Source organism: Felis catus, chromosome E1 (genome assembly GCF_018350175.1).
Source record: "Felis catus isolate Fca126 chromosome E1, F.catus_Fca126_mat1.0, whole genome shotgun sequence".
In the NCBI taxonomy this organism is placed as follows: domain Eukaryota; kingdom Metazoa; phylum Chordata; class Mammalia; order Carnivora; family Felidae; genus Felis; species Felis catus.
Genome location: NC_058381.1, coordinates 30,268,248 through 30,290,017, shown reverse-complemented (window position 1 = coordinate 30,290,017; position 21,770 = coordinate 30,268,248). Strand labels below are relative to the sequence as shown.

The 21,770-nt window shown below is 44.1% G+C and overlaps 1 protein-coding gene across 8 annotated transcripts in view; it reads left to right on the top strand.

Moving 5' to 3' along the window:
* Positions 1-21,770, top strand: part of ANKFN1 (ankyrin repeat and fibronectin type III domain containing 1) — a 603,208-nt gene that overhangs the window by 410,153 nt on the left and 171,285 nt on the right. The window contains exon 1 of one of the 8 annotated variants that reach the window (XM_045044947.1): positions 4,366-5,779. The exons of the other annotated variants lie outside the window; for them this stretch is intronic. The gene's annotated coding sequence lies outside the window, so the exon portion shown is untranslated. Of the gene's footprint in view, positions 1-4,365; positions 5,780-21,770 lie in introns of those variants that run through there. 8 annotated transcript variants of the gene reach the window in all.

The window sequence follows — 21,770 nt, the reverse complement described above, 5'->3', positions numbered from 1 at the left end:
CCTATTCTTTAAAGAGTGTGAGGCAGAGACTGGACAGGCTGCTAAAGGCTTATTCCCTCAAGCTGCTGAGGGAATAAGCATCCCAGCATCCCACCCTCACTGAAATCTTTAAGGTCTTTGGGTCACAAGCTATCAGCATCCCAGGTCAAGTCTGCTTCAAAACATCCTTCCTCCGGAACTCGCTTCTACCCCTTTCCTTATTTCCCTGCCTTTTCTCCCTCCACAAGCATGCGCACACTTCATACGTGCACACACTCCAGATGACTCCTATAAGCCCCCTCTCCATCTTTATTCTGGTGAAGGAGTTTCTCCAAACCAAATGGATGGTTGAAATTCACCCTCTTGGTTAAGAGAGGTCTCAGAGTTGGAGCAGTATGATGCTGATGGTGTCTTCCCTCTTAGCTTTTCTGTCATGGACACGGAGCCTCTCTCTCCCCACTCAGGACTCACATCCTTCCTTTGCACCTTCCTTGTGACTTCATGTGTAACTGCTGCAAGCACAGACATCCCCGTCTGGGTCTTCGAACCGTTCTTCCTAAACTTCCCCCAGCTGTCATGGGCCAGCTTGCCACAATCCTCAGCACCTCCTACTGACTGGCTGGTGTCACACTGGTCTCTAAGTCCCAGTGTACCCAGGACATCCCCACCTATACCTGGTGAACCAGAGTAATTCATAATAATACCCCATTTCATTTTCAAAAGCATTTCAGTGTGGAAAGTCACTTACCCAACCCTGTGCTGGGCCTGCTTGGCTGGCTGTCTTCCTGTGGCCTTCCCTGGGTCCATCCCTTAGGTCTACAGTTACAGATAGACCCAGACAACATCTCCTGCCTCCCAGCATGATCTTGAACTTCCAGAATGGAAAGCTCCCCTCACCAGATGAACCTTAGAGAAAACTGAGATAGTCTCTTGGGGTCTGTGTGACCCTGCGTTAACGTCTCCTCATCTTTTCCTGCTTAACAGCCCTCCCCAACTTAATGACTTAAAACAATAATTATCATTTATTATCCCTCACGGTTTCTGTGGCTCAGGAATTCAGATGGTACATATTTTGGGCAGCTTGTCTCTGCCGCATGACGTCTGGGGCCTCAGCTGGCATGTTCAGGGGTTGAGGGCTGAAGTTATGCAGAGGCTCATTCACTTACACATTGATACTGGCTCTCAGCTGAGGCCTGGTTGTGTCTGTTTTCGGGAACACTCACACGTGGCCTTTCCACGTGACTGGGGTTTCCTCCTCACATGGTGGCAGGGTTGAAGGACAAGTGCCTGAGCCAGGTGGAAGCTGATCCCTTTTATGACACAGGGCCACTGAACACCAAGTCACAGGGCATCCCTCCACTGTGCTCCACTGATCAGGGAGGTTGAAAGCCACTGCCAAGATTCGAGGGCAAAGGACACTAGACCTCCACCCCTCTCAGCAGGAGAAATGTAGTCATGTTGTAAGGAAATCACGCGGGATGGGAGATGATAGATGGATAGATGGGTGGATGGATAGCTATACAGGTAGGTAGGTTAGTAGATAATTTGTGGGAAAGTAACCAGCCACTTCTTCCAAGCACCCCACCAGTCATAGGCAAAATGTCACTATCCTTACTAACTCCTTCTAGCAAAAATTTCCCAGGGTGAGTCCATTGCTATTATGATACGGAGTGATTAATGTTCAAATTGGGAATACTACCCTAATCCCTTATAGCTGTGAGGCTTGTCAGAGTTACCCACATCTTTCCATTTGATCCTTCCAACCCTGTAAGGTAGAGATCGCAGGCCTCACTCTCCCCACTTCTCAAGAGAGAAGGGAAGCACATAATATGTGTAAATAGTTTACCCAAAGTCACAGAGTGGGTTTAGGTGCAGTCAGTCTGATGGGGAATCAGATTTCTTTCCACTACCACCTCACCTCTCTGCTAATGAGAGAGCAGCACAGCCCTGGGGTCTGAGCCTGGGCTTTGTACCAGACAAGCCTGCTTTGGGGTCCTAGTTCTACAGCTTGGTGCCTTTGAACAAAGAGCTTACCCACCCCAAGTTTCTGTTTCCTTGCCCTTCGAACGAAGGCAATAAGACCCACCTCATGTGTTGAGTTCCTGCTGTGGAACTAGATAATATTTGCGAAGAGACTAGGACAGCGCCTCACATGTCTTTGGCACCCAAACAGTAGCTGAGAAGTCCATTTTAACCATGAGGTGTGTGACACAACCTATTTCAAGCCTGCCCTCAAGGAAGTAAGCACTGATCCTAGCCATGACAGACAGGAGATGCTCTACATCTGAGTGTAGATAGATGGGAGACCATCCTCAGATCACTCCTGCAAGTCAGTTTTTCAGCAATTAGAAGAAACCTTACAAAGGGCAACCGATTCTCAAACTCATCTGTGCAAATATCATTGAACAGGATACAGGCTAATAATGAAATCTCCAACTCAAAAGGCTACTGAGGAATGATCTTGGAGGGCCAGCCTTGGGTGGCTGAGTGCAGGGTTAACTCAGTGGAGAGGCTTTCAGCAAGTTACCCTGGGATGGTGTTTCAATGTAACTCTGTGTCATATCCATGTCTGTGAAGGTGGACCCTGAGTCATTAAAAGGCCCCGCATTTTGCTTTTACTGTTTCAGGAGGACAGAGTGTTCTACTGGCAAAGGTTCCCGAATAGTTGTCATTAATGAGAGACAAGCAAAGGACCAAACTCATTAGTATTGTAGTACCTGAGAATTACGCCACGGGGACAGGAGACAAGTCTCACATTACAGTCCTAAGAAGATGCTTCCTAGACCTTGAGCAAAAGGCATTTTGTTAGAGCTCAGAAATAGTTTTCCTGTCTCTTCTGTTCCGTCACTTGGGCCCAGCCCTATGGCCTCCAAGGCATCCAAGGCCAAGAGGACAGCAGATTCGCTCATAGGAAAGCCCAGGGGATCCTTAGAATTTACGAGCCAGTCCTCAGCTCCTTACCGAGCACAGTTCTCATTCATGTCAGTGGGAAGCCTGCCTATGGGGCAGGGCATCTCAATCGAGTTCTTTCTCTGCTTCCCTGGTTCCCATCAAACTTGCCCTGTGGCTGCTTTAAGTGTTGATGTCTTGGCATCAAAAAGCAGGGAGACAGCTCCATTTCTTCTGGCGCCTGGAGCCCGCGCTTCAGGGCAGCTCACCCTCCTCCCTGTGGGGTTGCTTTGGAATCCTCACTGTTTACAAACGAAGCCCACATTGGCCCTGTTGTCACTCAGTAGCAATGGGGAATTTAAACGTCTTAAGTGACCCTCCAGGGTAACCAAAACCCTGAATTCCCTACCGGAGTAACTGACTTTCTGCCACTGTGCTGCCTTAGAGTTGAACAGCCCTCTGTATTTTCCAAAGCTCCTTCGTGTGCTTGGTCTCCTGTGGTCTGGCAAACCCTGTGAGGAAGGCTCAGCAGAGGTAGCTGGTCCCATTTCACAGATGAGAAGTCTGAGAGTCAGTTTGATCATGCAGCTGATGAGTTGGGCTAGGACCTAACCCCCACCCCCTGCCTACTGCATGGTGCCCCCACTATAGCTGGGTGTTTTCCTTTCTCTTCCTTGCACCTTTTCTGCTTCTTTCCCCCTTCTCATAACCTGTTCCCCCCCCACACACACACTTCTCCTCTCTTTTTCCCTCCTTTCCCTCTCTCAACCTGCCTCTCCCCTCTTTCCTCAGCTCTCTTGTTCCAACAAAGATTTTAGGCAGGACGATGAACGCTATAGAATTACACCACCACCTTCCCTGTTAGCCCCGCAATTGAAACAGGAACTTGAAAGCTCTCAGGAGAAATCTCGTTGCCTCTCCAGGGCTCATTTTTTCCATCTATGAAATCAGGATGCTATGTGGATAACTACAAGATGACAGAGTTGAAAGGGTTCTTAAAAGCCAGAAGTGCCCAAAGAAATATTGATGTAGGAGCCACATACATCCAGCATCTGTCTCTTTAGATCAAATTTAGGTACGCCTTCATGTAGACATTTTTACTTTCTCTTTTTAGAATTTGGAATTATGTTCGATTGGCACATTTCCGTTGTAGCCAAACCCGGAGCTCTCTCACCACACCACCCTTTTCGACCTGGAGAGAGATAGAAACCAAATTTTCCAAAAGTCTGGGGAGAGCTGAGTCTGTCCGGTACTCTACATAAGGATATCTCAGCAATTCAAAGCACATGTATGAAATTTTCTGTCCGCAGTCCAGCTTACGCAGATGGTAGCTGGTCTCATTAGTCGTTGCACTGGTGCCTCCTGATAGCCCCTCTCACCTCAATTTCTATTGATTTGCAGATGCTTGGAGGAATATCTGATATCAAAATTGCTCTTTGAACAGTGTCTGATCTCATTTCCTCCCTCCTGTGAAAGGTAATGACATGGAGACAAGCTTTCATGAGTGCCTGTCTCCAGTGTCCAAACTGTGAAGTCTATAACGTTTGGAGAACACTGACTTGATAGAAGGAGTTGAATACTTCCAACCTAATTAGAGAAGCAAAAGAAGGCAATCTTTCAAAACTATGCCCCTCGCCTCTTAAAAGCAGCATTTCCAGTTTGCACATAAGAGTCTGGATCATTACAGACCACTCCCGCCCTGAGAAATGACCAGAACCAAGCAAACCCTGTACAGACAGTCGATAATTTCTGAGAGGCAAAATGTTTCCAGAAGACTGTCAGTGGAGCATTTTAAGGGTCTATGTGTAATTTGGTTCCATGTCCATGTCTCTTCAGAATCTGTTCTTGGTCTTCCTAAATTGCCTGTCTGGTTTTTCCTCTGTAAGGGCCTTGGATGGATTTTTTTCACCCATTAATTGACTGAACATATGAGATTTTTCTATTTGGGGCATATTCACTCTCATAACATTGGAAGAAACTCATATGATTGGGGAGTGCCTGCTTGACGTGACTAGTAATGTTCAACTAGAGCAGATCAATTCAGGTGAAGACCATGTCAACGGATGTGGGATATCCTATTGTATAGAACTGACCTTCTGAAGCCCAGATATGTGATAGCCCAGAGCACGGTTAGTCCAAAGCCTGATGTTATTCCAGCTAACTGAACCTTGGCTTCATCTAGCTGGGCTGACCTGAACACTGGACAGCTGCCTGTTACAGTGGCCTTGGGTAGCCTTCACTTCTTGCCCAACTTGGCCTATAATCCTTTGCTGCAGGGCTTGGAACTTAATAGCAGGGCCAGCAGACAGCTTTGCCACCCAGCATGCTACTGGCTCTTCCCATGGACCATCCAGAAGTTCTCCAGGGCTCTTTCGAAGCAAAGATGGGATGTAGCTTCTGACACATGGTCAGAGGCAACTGTTGAACTTCTCTAGTCTGTTCATCTATTTCTCTGAAGTACCTTTTCAGTGCCAAATACTTGCCTTAAAAATTAACTGGCAAATGACCCTAATTTAACAAAGAACCAACAGCTAATTAACTTAAGAGGAGGGTTCTTAATCCACTAAACCACATGGAATTCTCCTAAGTTTGTGACTAGTTCTTTATCTCTTTTAGAGCTGCTGTCAGTTTTTTTTTTCCTTCATCTCAGCAGAATGCGGGAGAGCCGACCAGGTGGCATCTCAGAAGGAGCGTGTTGCTGAGAACTTACATTGCTAAGTAGTGGGCATCATCTGTACCTCCCTGGTTTTCCTTTTCATCACTGGCATGGAAATCACAGTGCCTTCCAAAGAGGCAGAGGCTGAGTCAGATTCTTGCTAGCACAAAGTAAAATTTGGTTTCCTGGGGAGTACAGCTGAACTGACTCAGAGGCTGAGGATCTAATAATCACAGGAGGAAAAACAAACCAAATGTAAGTACTCTTGATCCTGTACCACCTTAGGGCTACCTTCCAGGGAACAGAGGTAATGTGATCGAAAGCAACATGCGGTCTCATCTATATAGATTGTGGCTCTGAGACGCTAAGGACCACGCCTGGGGGAAACAGACTTGCTCTGCCAGAGTGTGCCAGATTCAGACCTTTTGAGGCAAAGGGAGTGTCCACTCTTATTCTGTGTTTGCGGTGGGTCTCCAGGTGGTCCTGGGAGGACAAGAGTGTAGGCATCAGTATGCGTTGTTTATTTCCTCCAGACCTTTCTTTCCTCTGTTCACCAAACCACACAGTTTCCCTGTTAGCATCTGTAACCATGTCTAGCTAACATCCATATTCCCTTACGCAACCGGAAAGCAAACCAAATAAATGTAGAATCTCTAAGCAAAGCAGAGTTTGATTAAAACACAAAACACAACAAAACAAAATCTCACCTAGCTAACCCTAGCGTGTTAGGAGAGACCACAGGACCAAGGCACACGGCCTGGGCTGCTGAGTCAACCGTAGGAAAGAGCCTCTCATGCTGAGAAGGCAACCAGCAGCCCTATTAAACAGGGTCATACGTCTCTCACCCACTCGCTGCAACTGTGATGTCCTCCAGTGGAAGTGGAATAACAATCCCTAGGGAGGCTTCTCCCCGTGGTGTGCACCTTCATTCATTCGCACATTCACTCATTCCTTTGTTCGTTCACACACTTATTCAGCTCACACTGAATATGCCAGTGGTTTTCAATTCCATCTGCCCATCCACTTATGTATAAAGTACTTATGTTTGAACCCTGACTGGTGGCCCAAGTACTGTCTCAGGTACTGGACGTGTGATGATGTATGAAACACGGTCCACAACATAAAAGAAGGGATAGTCTAGTTAGTAACTCACACTCGTGTCAGTCACCTGCTCACTCATCCGTTGATTGTTCCTTTGATGCACAGGTGCTGAAGACCTACCGCATGCCAGGTCCAGTGTTAGGCATGGAGCCAAACCTACACACCCCCCATCTTCTTCTCTACCCTCTTTTAAACTCAGTGTATCACACATATACCACCAGCAGCTCTGCCAAGCACAGATGCAAAAACAAAGCCAGCAGCGTTTGGGGTTTGGCATGTGTGGATTTGTGTGTGTGGTTATTTTAAGGGAAGGGTAGAGTGGGCTTCAGGTGGGCAGGCAGGGTTAATGAGTCCTACAGTATTCTTCCAAGTAGACATTGGTCTCATCTGGGCTAAGACAGAAGAAGGCAGATAAGGAATTCAGTACAGCACAGAGCGAGCCTTTGAGCCACGATGACCGTGGAGCAGTGGGATCACCTGCCACACAGTGACAGCCTCCCACCCCAAGATGTGGTCAGAGGTCAGGCGGCGATCTGACAAGGGCAGCACAGAAAAGACGCTGCTCCCCGCAAGACTTCTGATCCCTGATCTAGAGTCTGTCCCTACTCTGAGATTTTATTACCAAAACAATCTCCCTGGTACATTCTAAGAATTCAGTAAATATTTGGCAGATGAATGAGTGAATGTGTTGGCCCTTGAGCTCCTTGGGGGTAAGAGCTGGGCCTTATTCATCCTTTGTAGTCCCGGAGCCTCCAGCCCTCTCCAGGGCTCCAGGGAACGGACTGAAGGCCTTTGTACTGGAGGCCCCCAAGCTCCCTTTTTAACATTCCAGGCAGAAACATCTTCCGGTGGTTTAGCCACCTGGCAGATTCTCCCAGCAAGGGGAGCATCCTTAATAGACATAGTCAGTTGTCTTTTCCTGAAACTCCAGGCTTTGTTTTCTTCTCTAATTAGCAAATTGCTGGTCTACCTCCCCGCCATGAGGCCTTATGTACTCAAGGAGCAAAAATTTGTTATCAGCTAGAAAGGCAAAATAGCTATATAAAGAAACCGAATAATGCCTTCCCAAAGCACACAGCTCTGGGTCAGCTCTGTTTGGGGTTATCTATGGCTGTTTCCCTTCCTCTGGGAGCACCCGTAATCATAAAGAGACTGCATGATTGCCTCTGGAAACCGAGTGATTGATCTACAGCACTGTGGGCCACACACCACTGCCTGAACAGAGGCTAGAGACAGGGGAAGCCAGAAGCCGACTTCAAGATTCTTGGGCCGAGGGCCACACCGTAATTCAGGTCATCCCACTTTGCCAAGGAAGCTTATCAAAGAAGAAAGCAGACTGACATTTTCTGGCCCTCTGGTTTGCTCTCAGAATTCAAGGTTGGAAGTTAGCCTGGCTTTCTCTATCCTAGGGAGAGATAGTAGAGGTTTGAGGATTTGATTCTTCGGAAATACAGACTGTGTAGCCTAGTACAGCATTGTGTATGCTGTTTTGCTACAGAAAAGACACAAAGCAAGACCCAAAAAATTTCAAACGGGAGCAGGGGCCTGACCTGCTTGTATATGGCCGTGTCATTCAGGGACAGCCCAAGTCTGGCAGGAATTTTCTGCCACAGAGCTAAACCCATCAATTTAGATGAAAATGTTACTGAGTGAACACTGATTTTAAACTCCCTCTACTCCAATATGCTAAGAAACTTCCGGAAGCAATGCACATTGGACAAGCCTGAGCCATCAGGGGGGCAGGGTCATCTTTCACAGGGCATTTTGATGGGGTGAATCTGGGAAAGCAATCACAGTTTTAGCAAGGGCACATAATCTTTCCAGCCACAGGAGCGAACTCCAATTCCTAGGACAGCTGCAGAAAATGACTGTTTGTTTGCAACCATCTCTAAAATCACATCAAGTAACAAAGAAGCCAATGTATTTTCCCCTTATTGATAGAGAGGAGACTATCAGAAAACACCAGGCTTCCTCTGGCTTTTATCTGTTAACGATCACCCCTGGGGCTTCAAGTGCCACAGCCATTCCTTGGGAAGCCCCCTGTATCATGATGTGGAAGACCCAGTTTGACATGGGCCCAGTCCTCCAGGTGACCATCTCTCTGGTCACATCTCTAATCCATCATTTTAGCAGAAGGCAGTGTGGCATGCAAACCCCTTTGAAACAACGTGGCAGAGGCTTCTTTCTCCGTAAGGCTGAGCTGCAGCATATCCTCCTCTCCAGCCATTCTCAGGGGCGCTCCTGGACGGGCAATATCAGCATCGCCTGGGAACCTGTTAGAAATGCAGCTCCCTGGGCCCTACTCAGAATTCCTGACTCAGAAACGGGGGGTGGGGCCCACTGGTTTAGTGTTTTGTTTGTTTGTTTTAAATTTTTTTTAATGTTTATTTTTGAGAGAGACAGACAGAGGGTGAGTGGGGAGAGGCAGAGACAGGGGGAGGCACAGAATCCAAAGCAGGCTCCAGGCTGCGAGCTGCCAGCACAGAGCCTGACACTGGGCTTGAACTCACGAACTGCGAGATCATGACCCAAGGCGAAGGCAGATGCTTAACCGACTGAGCCACCCAGGTACCCACCCCCCCACCTCCACTGGTCTGGTTTAACAGACCCTCCAGGTGATTCCAATGCACACAAATGTTTGAGAACCACTATTCTGTGCTCCATGAAGAAATGTGGGTCCCACCATGATATAAAGATAGCTCTCTTTATACATGTATTAATGTATATATTTAGTAATCGATACACATTATGTATTTAGTAATGTATATTTAGTAACATAGACACATACTGTATATTTAGTTATATGTACACATATATGTATATATGTTAAGTATATACGTGTCTATATTAGTCCTTAGTACTACCATATATATATATGACATATGTATCAATACTAATATCGATACTAATATATATCATATCATATATATATATATCAATACTAAAATTATAGATTAAAAAATTCAGTTTATCTTAATAGGATAGAAACTTCTCTTGAAACCTCTAACTGATGGGATAACTCAGAGTCTTTGTACACTACGTCCACACCCTTCCTATGATCTCAGTACCATGGGTGGTAAACCAATAACACCCAGGAAATCAGGGGACTTTCTCCTGGCTGATTTAAAATAAGCTATTAGGGCACACCTGGGCGGTTCAGTCAGTTGAGTGTCGAACTCTTGATTTCAGCTCCGGTCATGATCCCAGAGTTGCAGGTTTGAGTCCCATGTCGGGCTCCACTCTGAGTGTGGAGCCTACTTAAGATTCTCTCTCTCCCTCTACCCCTCCCCTGCTCTTACACACACACACACACTCTCTCTCTCTCTAATAAAAATAAAAAAACAAAAATTTAAAATAAGCTATGAGCAATCTACCCTCCCATTGAAGATTCTCTAAAAAGGTAAAATGCTTGGCCTTCTCTGGCATTTATATGAATCTGATGAAGAGAAGATTAAACAAATATTAGATACCTTCCTTTAAAAAGCTGATTAGAGTGGTGATAAGGAACATGGACTTTCGAGTCCGATAGATTTGGCTTTAAGTCCACCTCCATCCCTTGTCTGCTGAGCGGCATTGGGCAAGTGGTTCAACCTCTCTGGTCCTCCGTTTATTTGTTTGTTGGTACAAACGGGAAGAGTGATAGTGCTGAGCTCCTAGGGCCAATGTGAGGATTAGATTAGATAATATAACATCTACAGCGCGCTTGGTAAATACCACCGTTCAAGCAACAATGGGTCCCACCGTGACTCTTATTTTCCTGGGTTCACCCGCAGTGATTAGTACCACCAGTCACCGTGATTAGCATTCTTCCTCGGGGACAGTACCAGACGATGAGCCAGCAAGAGAACAGGGACACCCGCGAGCGTCCGGGGGACGTCCCGGGGTGAGAAGCCAGGGGGAGGCGCGGGGCGAGGGGCACCCGTGGGCCGGGGAGGCCGCAGCGGACCGTGGGCCCCGCAGCTCTGCGGCGGCCGCAGTTCCCTCTCTCATTGTTCTGGCGTCGGGCAGAGAGGCGCTGGGAGCCAGACCTCCGAGGCTGTGTGCGGTGAGCCTGCAGGGGCTGGCAGTCGCTGAGGGCGGAAACCACTGTTTGGGAGCCGCTGGCGGTTTAACTGTTTGTGTTGCTGGTGCCGAGGAGGAGGAGGCAGGAGGGCCAGAGCGCGCCCCACGGAGCTGCTATTCGTGCTAAGAGCCTGCTCGCTGGGGGCGCCCGTCAGAGGTCCCTGCGGAACCCTGAGCTTATCAGGCTGCCCCTGGAGCTAGATTTTTAGCCGGTTGCAGATCAGACGTCGGCCTCTTAGGCTCTTGTCTTGCTTCTCTCCTTCTGCATATTTCAGACGAACCGATGGGCCCGTCTCAGAAGACACAGCCCCCCGAGGCCTGTGAGGTCCTTGCTGCGCACCTGAAATGATTCACTTAGGACCCTTCCTTTCGGTGGTGTGCGCATTCATGATGCTCTAAAATCCAAAGTAACCGTAAGAGTGTCAACGTTTCTTTGTCTCCCACAGCCTTAGATGTGCTCCCTCCTCGGTCTCAAGGCTACAGGTACATCTTACTCACCTTAGCATTGTTTCCTAAAAATATGACCTCCTCCAATCAGTGGGTTCAACAATAGGGCACAGTTAACAAATCATGTAATAAGATATTATACCGCCTTGAGAAAAGGTATTTTCTAATATGAAGTGAAAAGAGCAAGAATCAAAAGCTCACAGAGCAACGGATCTCACTCGGAGTGTGGTCCCCCGCCCACAGGCAGCCGGCTGCAGCGACATCTATAAACCTGGTAGAAATGCACATTCCCCGGCCCCGCCCAGACCTGCTCTATCAGAGACTCGGGAAGTGAGCCCACACCAGTGCATGTCTTAGTAGCCAGGTGAAATTGATACAAGTTAAAGTTTGAGAACCACTGATACAGAGCATGGATTCACATAAATATGTAGAAGATATATAGGTGGATAGAAAATACACAAAAAGATACAACGGTTTTCTCTCTGATAGGATTATGGGTGCTTTTTGCTTTCCCCTATTTATCTTTTGCATTTTTGAAAAATATATATCCTACTTTTTCTAAAATGGGCATACCTTTTGTATTTGGAGAAAAAAGGAGCGAAGTTACCAGATATTTGTCACATGTGTATCATGTCAACTCATGCCATATTAGCATTTTCTTCACTGTTCTTTCATTTCTTATTCTGACAAATCAACCTCCCTGTATTTTCTTTGATAAACTTTCTCAGCCCTGCTGCCTATTTACTGACTTTCCCACCCTTAGGTCTTGAAGCCCCTGCTATTAATAATAAATAGCATTTCGGAAACTGTCCAAAGTTTCTATGCCTGGTTTGTCATAAGTGAGCAAATTGTTGGGGCCTTTGAAGGAGGATATTTCTTGTTGTATCTATTTAGAGGTTGATATATTTTTATGCATAATTTACATTTCATTTGGATTAATTTTTTTAAACAACTTGACCCTTCTAATTTCAAGGGTTCATTTACAATTTACAAAGTAAGCACATATAGTGGATTTGCATTTTATACAGGGGGTTTAAGTTCTAAAATCAGCAATTAAATGTCACAGATGACCAAAATCACTCCCTGTCAGTAACAGTAGCATAGACTGTTAAGCCCTGGAATTTAGCTAATCACCTGAGTACTAGCTAACATGGTTAGGGACTCTGTTGTGCAAAAATGTCCACCTTTCTTCTCCAGAATCACTTCGCGCTGTGAGATGCTCACATCATGAGAGGTTCTCAGAGTCAGAACCAACTGAGGAAGTAACAGGCTTTTCCTCCTGTCTTCTACTCATTTTTCTAGGCAATGACAGATGAAATGGCCCGAGCAATTTATTTTGGAGGGTTTGTTTTCTTTTGTTTCGGTTGATGGTACATAATTGCATTTGCCTGAGTCAAAGGTGTGTCTGGTATGATTTCTGTGCATCTCTGCAGGACCTCCTGTTGTGCCCTAGGATTCCTTCTCTCTTCCCTTGTCTCTCTCAGATGTTCTCCAGGCAGGAATGACTCTGACCTCTCCCCTGGTATTCGGATCTTACCCATCTTTTAAAATCTTATGCAAGTGCTGCCTTCTACACAAAGCCTTCCTGATCTCAGTACAAGCTAATGCGTCCGTGCTCTGAATGTCTCTGGGACGTTTATCACTCTTTATTATATTTACATTTGAATATGTATGTCTTAGCTTGCCCAGAAGGTGCTAGGTTTCCTTGAAGGCAGAATCCATGTGTCTTTAACACCAATCTTGGCTTTGAATCCTAGATCTGCCCTTTCTAGCCAATCTTAGGCAAATTAACTAAATCCCACTGTGCCTCCCTCCTCTTCTGTAAAACAGGGATAGTCATAGTACAGACCTCTGAATGTTCAAGTGAGCATTAAATAGGACACTGCACTCACAGTAAGGGGCTATCACAATCTCCCGCACACAGTAAACCCCAATAACTGTTAGCTGCTCCTTCTGTTCTCTTTTGTGATCCCAGTAGTGCATTTGTGTTCCATAAGCATTTGTTTATGGAATGTACGAATGAATGAATACTATACAAATTCATACACACTGCTCTGAATTCTCAGTGCTCGATGGGGGGTTTATACTGGCCATCTGTCTATGAATCCATTATAGAACTTAATGAACCAGTGACTTTCTTTTATTCCCAAGGCAGGTGTGGGGTGCATATGGGTAAATTTTCTGTCTTGAGAAAGCTGTCACCAACCATCTCATTTAAACCTCATCGAGCTCGGATGTTTTCATCCATGAAATGGGAATTATAATGCTGATCTGTGATTTTGCCTGGATACAAGGAGAACCCGGAGGAGGACGAGGCCTTCAGGGAGAAATTTTATGAACAGGGACTGTTTGGGGGAGTTTGAAGAATCAGAGCATGACTTTATAAATTAGCATATTTCAGTTACACAGCTTCCAATCACATGGGACTCTAGATGTCGCTCAGTGAGGGCACAGGGCAAACCCAGCTGCTTTTTGGGTTCGTCAAGCATCTCAAGTTATTTCTCAGGAGTTGGGGTTTGGCAAAGTCTGAAACCCACATTGCCAAGTCCTTCTTTCCCCCTTAATTTTTAAGCCCATGTGTATTTTAAGGGAAATTTAATCCGTATGTTTCTGTTTCCTTTACACTTAACTCATAAAAATGGTTTGTCAGAGCAATTTGATGTCCTAAAAATCTTTGGAGCCTTTATAATGATATTTTTTAACCTTTCCCCCCTCCTTAGACACAGGAAATTGCATTTTTTTTTTTTTTAAGAAAATGAATCAAACTGCAAGTCCCAAGGTCAGTATTGATGGGTCAGATACCAAGCTCGAGAAGCTATGCGTTTGCAAAAATGACATCTTCCCTTGCTGTTCCTGCAGGGCTCTGAGGGCAAGAGAAGGATCAGTTTCACAGGCAGATGGCAATAATCGGCAGGGTGTTGTGATAGAGTCCTCAGATATCTGACTGTTTGTCCATCAGGCTGAGAGCCCCCTATCTATCCGTACTTCCGAATTGGGAGGTCTGCTCCTCAGATTTTGGGTCCCTCCACCTTAATCAGATCCCAGAGTTCAGCACCGGAAGTTCATGCACACAAGCAGTCTGAAAGAATTGAAACCACTAATTCTAAAACACGGTAATTGTTTTCTAATCTAGTTTTCCGCATCATCCCTGGAGAGAGAAAACAGGAGCCAGCGGCATGTATCAACAGCCATATGAAGTGTTCTCACAAAGTTTCGTAAAGATGGCATTCCTCCAGAGTTCGTGGGTTTGCTGTCATCAAAAGGGCTCACATAATCCCCAGACATCCACAGCACAGGCAGAAATGAGCCATGCATTAGTGTCGCACCTCGGCCATGAGAGGGACTATCTAGGCTTGTTTGACCTGCATCAGATCCAGATTTGTCGCCTCTTCTACCAATCAGCTTGAGTTAAACTCTGGTCCGGCTCCTTTCTGGCAGCCTGCTCACTGCTGGATTGGAGTGCCTCTTTCTGGACACGAGGGATCACAGAGTCTCCCAGTACACAGCATATAATAGTGTAGGACCCAATCATAATGGCTCAGTTTAATTCAAAATGCCCTAAAATGCCGGCTTACCTCATCCCACTTTCACCATATGGCATTAGAAGTGGGTAATATAATTAATGGCCCAACCTGAGGCTTTCTCGTGCGGACTTTTCTCATCTCTCAAAGTTACAGGTAAGAAGTCCCATCAAGCAATGCCCTGATAGCTTTGCCATCAGTGCAGAAGAGCTGAGCTCGTTAGATGATGAAGATTCAGAGCTTTGAAGGACTTCTGTCTACACTGAGCTAGCTTGCAGTAGATGTGGGACAGTGAAATCCTGGATCTGGGTGGCTGAATGAAGGGTGAAGGAAGGGCATGTCTACAGACCACGAACACCAAACCTGGGTATTGAAACTGCATATTGCTTTTATTTGGGGTCTTGGATGAGAACAGGAAACACCTGACAGGAAGTAGCCAGTCTTGGAAATTCAATGAGTCAACAGGCCTTACGGCTGTAAATGTTTTCTACAGTTGAGAAGTTGTAGACAAGGGCCCTAATCAGAAATCTGGCACTCTCCCACAGCCTAGGCAGTGGCAAATGCATACAAATGTATTTTATAAATTAACTGCTTTGAGCCAGGCCCCAGATCAAATGTTTGTTTTCCTTCACTGAATTCACATGATAACTTTATAAGGTAAGTAGCATTATCCCCATTTTACAGACAAGGAAAGTGGGGCCCCTAAACACACTTATTGGAGAGGTGAAGTAAGTTGTCCAAATTTATAGTTAATGGAAGTGTTGAATTTCAAACACAAGTCTTTCAAACTCCAAGGGCCATCCTCCATCATTAAAAGAAAAACACCTTTGGGGGCCCCTGGGTGGTTCAGTAGGCTGAGCATCCGACTTCGGCTCAGGTCATGATCTCGCAGTTGACGAGTTCCAGCCCTGCGTCGGGCTCTGTGCTGACAACTCAGAGCCTGGAGCCTGCTTCGGATCCTGTGTCTCCCTCTCTCTCTGCCCCTCCCCTGCTCATGCTCTGTCTCTCTCTGTCTCTCAATAATAAATAAACATTAAAAAAAATTGGAAAGAAAACACCTTTGTGTGATTTACAGAAGTTATCGATATCAGTATAACCTATTCAAACATACAGAAATAGAGAACTGAGTTAAAGTCCCTCATAATCCTACTTTCTCCCAAGATAACCATGTTCATAGCACAGAGTACATGTTTTCCTATTTTTTTAGTGTATACTACTAAACGTAGAGACATACGTATACATTTTTTATACAAAAAAATTAGAACTGTTCTAGAACTTGCTTTAAAATTTTTTTCTTGAGTATCTTTCTGTGTCAATAATACCTATGCACCAGATCCCTTTTAATAGTTGCATGGTATTTCATTAGAAGGATTGTCATGGTATATTTAAATCTATTGAATATTTTTTTTTCCAACTTTTGGCAACCAGAAGCAGTACTGCAATGAAACGTGCACTGTTTATATGCAATTGCACATTTGCGGACGGATAACTGCAGGATGATGTCTCCGGAATGGATTTGTTGGGTGAAAGAATTCACAACCCATGCTCTGTCTACTCTACAAGGCCACGTGCTTTGGCTCGCTTTGGCTTCCTTTGGCTTTCTAGTTCCTTTGATTTCTGAGTGAGTTGCATACCAAATTTTCAGACAAGTAACTTTATCTTCGCCTTGTCACTGCTAGGGAATCTGAGGGCCAACAATTCCATTAGATTTGAGGAACAAGCAACACCGTCCAACTCTGAGGCAAAACAGCAGATTTCTGAAAGTATCCTTTTATTCAATATTACCTTCAGTAGCTACTTACTGATTTTTAATTTTGTGCAAAGCCCTGCACTAGATCCTGGGTAAGCAGTATGTCAGGTAACATACCTTCACGCCACTGGAAAACTTGTTTGTACAAAATCTCTCTGCCCTTCTGCACCAGCTTGCTGCCCTCCAGGTAGACATAGGCACAGTGTTACCAGAACCGGTCCTCTGTGCTCGCATCTACTTTCATACCACAGAAGCACTGATGGAGGTTAAATATCAGACAACTGAAGCAGACTATTTTCACAGCTGATCAACTTTTTAATCATAAGTATTATTTTTAAGAGAGAGAGAGAGAGAATGCAAGCAGGGGAAATGGGCAGAGGGGAAGGGAGAGAGAGAATCTCAAGCAGGCTCCGTGCCTGGTGCAGAGCCCAGTGTGGGGCTTGATCTCACAACCGTGAGATCGTGAATTGAGCCGAAATCAAGAGTCACTAGCTTAACCAACTGAACCGCCCAGGCGCCACTAACTAAAATTTTAATTTGGGGGGCGCCTGGGTGGCTCAGTTGGTTGAGCGTCCGACTTCGGCTCAGGTCATAATCTCACAGTTCGTGAGTTCGAGCCCCGCGTGGGGCTCTGTGCTGACAGCTCAGAGCCTGGAGCCTGCTTCAGCTTCTGTGTCTCCCTCTCTCTCTGCCCCTGACCCACTCGCATTCTGTCTCTCTCTCTCTCTCAAAATAAATAAACATTAAGAAAAAATTTAAACTTTTAATTTTGAAATAACCGTAGGTTCAGATGCTGTTGTAAGAAATAACACAAGGAGATCCCAAAGTTTTCTCTGATTATAACATCTTGCATCTTATGACAACAATATCAGTATCAGGATACTGATATTGACCCAGTCAAGAAACAGAACACTTCTAGGGCGCCTGGGTGGCTCAGTCGGTTGAGTATCTGACTTCGGCTCAGGTCATGATCTTGCAGTTTGTGAGTTTGAGTGCCACATCGGGCTCTGTGCTGACAGCTCAGGGCCTGGATCCTGCTTCAAATTCTGGGTCTCCTTCTCTCTCTGCCCCTCCTCCACTCATGCTCTCTCTCTCTCTCTGTCAAAAATAAATAAACATTTAAAAAATTAAAAAAAAAAAACAAAGAACACTTCTGTCACCACAAAGATCCTTGCCATTGCCCTTTAGTTTTATAACCACACCCACTCCCTCCTTAACCACTGACAACTACTAATCTCTTCTCCATTTTAATATTTTTGCATTTCAAGAATGTTCTATAAATGGAATAATACAGTATGTAACGATTTAAGACAGACTTTTTTTACTCAGCATAATTCTTTAGAAATTTACCTAAGTTGTCATGTGTATCCAAAGTCTGTTCCTTATTTTAATTTTTTTTTACATTTATTATTGAGAGGGAGAGAGACAGAGCATGAGTGGGGGAGGGGCAGAGAGAGTAGGAGACACAGAATCAGAAGCAGGCTCCAGGCTCTGAGCTGTCAGCACAGAGCCCGATGCGGGGCTCAAACTCGCAAACCAGGAGATCAAGACCTGAGCCGAAGCTGGATGCTCAACCGACTGAGCCACCCAGGCACCCCAGAAGTCTGTTCCTTATTATTGCTGAGTAGTATTCCATATTATGGCTATTTGTTTAACCATCTTTCCATTGAAGAATATCTAGTTTATTCCTAGTTTGGGGCTATTATAAATACAGCTGCTATAGACGTTCGTGTACATGTGCCAAAACTAGTCTTCATCTCTCTAAGATAAATGCCTAAGTAGTGCAATTGCTGGGACATAGGTCATTTGCATGGTTAGCACTTTAAGAAATTCCCAGTTTTCCAGAGTGATGATACCATTTTACATCCCCACTGGCACCGTGAGTGTGATCCACTTTCTCTGCATCCTTGCCACCATTTGGTGTTGTCACTATTTTTTTATTTTAGCCATTCTGCTAGGTTTGTAGTGGCCTCTCATTGTGTGTTCCCCTAATGGCTAATGATGGTGAGTACAGTATCATGTGTTTATGGCTTATTTGCCATCTGAATATCCCCTTTGGTAAAATGTCTCTTTATATCTTGCCCATTTGAGAATTCTTTGTGTATTCTAGATACCAGTTCTTTGTCAGATATGCGGCTGGGAAATCTCTTTCCCCATTCTGCAGCTTCATCCTTTCACAAAGCAAAATTTCATTTGGATGAAGCCCAGTTTATCAGTTTTTCATTTTATGGAGTGTGCTTTTGGCATCAAGTCTAAGAACTCTTTGCGGAGTCCTAGATCCTGAAGACTCTCTCCTCTGTTTCTAGAGGGTTATGGTTTACATGTTACATTTTAGCTCATGATTGTATCAAGTGTGAGGCTTAGGTCAAGTTTCTTTTATTTTGTTTCTTTTTTCCTTCTTTCCTTTTTTTTTTCTTTCTATAGATGTTTATCTGCTTCAGCACAACTTGTTGAAAGGCTGTCCTCCCTCTGTTGGTTACTTTTGCAACTTTGTCAGAGGAACCCAGTGGGGCATATTTGTGTAGGTTAGTTTCTAATTTATTTATTCTGTCCCATCGATCTATGCGCCTCTCCCTCTGCCAGTACCACACAGTTTTCATCACTGCAATTAGATAATAAATCTTGAAATTGAGTAGACTGGCTCTTCCCAGCTTAGTTTCTTTTTCAGAATTGTTGAAGGTACCCTAATTCCTTTGCCTCCTACCTATGTTTTAGAAAAATCTGCCCTCTACCTACAAAAATTCTTGCTGGGATTTTGGTAGGAATTGTATTAAAACTAGATGTCAACTTAGGGAGAATTGGCATCTTGACTATGTTGTATCTTCTAATCCATGGATGTGTTATGTCTCTGCATTTATTAAGATCTTTGATTTTTTACATCAGTGTTTTATAGTCAGCATACAAATCCTGTACACGATTTTTACACTTATACCTAAGATTTCATTTCTAGGGCAAACTGTAAATGGTATTGCAGTTTTAAATTCAGTGTCTATACATTTATTGTGAGTGTACAGAAATACAATTAAGTTTTGTGTGTTCATTTTGTATCCTGTGTCTTTGTTGAATTCACTTACTAGTGCTAGGAATCTTTTGTAGATTCCTTGGCACTGTCTATGTAGATAATCATTTTGTCTGCAAAACAGGACACTTTCAGTTCTTCCTTTTGTATCTGTATGTCTTTTATTTTCTCTCCTTGCTTTACTACACTTCATACTACAAGAACTCCCAGTACTGGGGCACCTGGGTGGCTCAGCCAGTTAAACATCCGACTCTTAATTTCAGCTTAGGTTATGATCTCATGGTTCGTGGGTTTGAGCCCCATGTTGGGCTTTGCACTGACAGTGCGTAGCGTGCTTGAGAGTCTCTCTCTCCCTCTCTCTGCCCCTCTCCACCTCTCAAAATAAATAAATAAACCTTTAAAAAAGTTAAAAAAAAAAAAAAAAAAGAATCCCAGTACAAGGAGCAGTGAGAGCTGACATCCATGATGTGCCCCTGATCTCGGGGGGAAAGCATTCAGTCTTTCAACATTTACTATCATGTTAGACATAGATTTCTTGCTAGATATTCTTTATCAAGCTGAGGATTCTCCCTCTAATACTATCTTTCTTAGAGTAATAATCATGAATGAGTATTGAATGTTGCCTAACACTTTTTCTGCATCAATTGAAATGATAATGTGAGGGTTTTTTTTTTCTTTAGTCTGTTGATATGATGAATTACATTGATTGATTTTCAAATATTGAACCAGCCTTGCATGCCTTGAATACATGCCACTTGGTCATGGTGTATAATCAATTCTTTTATATATTGTTGGATTCTATTGCTAATATTTGGTTAATGATTTTTACAATATTTATGAGGAATAGTAGTGTGTGGTCTTATTTTTGGCACTGTCTTTGTTTTCTTTGCCAGGGTAAATATTAGTTTCCTAAGATGAATTGGGATGCATTCTCCCCTCTTCTATGTTCTGCAAGAGATTGTGTAAAATTGGTGTCAATTTTCCTTTAAATATTTGGTAAAATTCTCCAGCGAAACCATCTGGGCCTGGAGATTTCTTTTTTGGGTGTTTTAAAATTATGAATTTGGGGCGCCTGGGTGGCGCAGTCGGTTAAGCGTCCAACTTCAGCCAGGTCACGATCTCGCGGTTCGTGAGTTCGAGCCCCGCGTCAGGCTCTGGGCTGATGGCTCGGAGCCTGGAGCCTGTTTCCGATTCTGTGTCTCCCTCTCTCTCTGCCCCTCCCCCGTTCATGCTCTGTCTCTCTCTGTCCCAAAAATAAATAAAAACGTTGAAAAAAAATTAAAAAAAAATAATAAAATAAAATAAAATAAAATTATGAATTGAATTTCCCTAACAATTAAAGGACTATTCAAGTGACTTGTTTCGTATTGGCAGTTGCAGTAGTCTGGGTTTTTTGAAAAAGTGGTCTATTTCGTCTAAGTTGTAAAATTTCTATTTGTAGAATTATTCATTGCATTTCCTTATTATTCTTTTAAATATCTGTAATGATAGCCCCACTTTTAGTTTCTTTTTTTTTTTTTAATGTTTATTTATTTTTGAGAGAGACAGGGACAGAATGTGAGTGGGTTGGGGCAGAGAGAGAGGGAAATACAGAATCCGAAGCAGGCTCCAGGCTCTGAGCTTTCAGCACAGAGCCTGACGTGGGGTTTGAACTCACAAGCTGTGAGATCATGACCTGAGCCAAAGTCGGACACTCAACCGACTGAGCCACCCAGGCACCCAAGCCCCAGTTTTCGTTTCTTATATGACCTACACAAATTTCAGGAAATGTCAGAGGAAATATTAAAAGGCCACTGTATACACTTACATTCAAAATTGAGTTTAGATTTATTCAAAATGAACTTGTTTAAAGAGCTAAATCTTCAGAAAAATGGTTCTGCAAGAATCATCAGCTGTAGATATACTAAAAAGGATATTTCAAAATTATAAAAAAATTATCTAATTATTATTGTACTTCTAAAATACTCTTAACAGGTCCAGTAATAACTGTATCAACAGAAAGATCCTCTCAAAATCAAAAATTATCAAAAAGTATCTATGATCTTGCATTTGCTAAGAATAAGCTAAATAACTGATTTGCTTTCAGTTATATCAACTGAAAATAAAGTTACTAAAATTATAAATCTTGATGACCAAAAAAAATGAATTTCCAGAAAAGCAAGCTAGAAAAATCTGGTGGCCAATCAAGAGCACGTTAGCAAAATGTTATTATTGTAAAATATAAAAATTTGACACCAAAATATTGTGTTTTTGGTACATTGATATTATTACCCATTCTCGGTGTCTTACTCCTAATCCCAGCCATCCTAATTGCCAGGTCTCTGGCCTCCCATGGTCCTCCCTGAA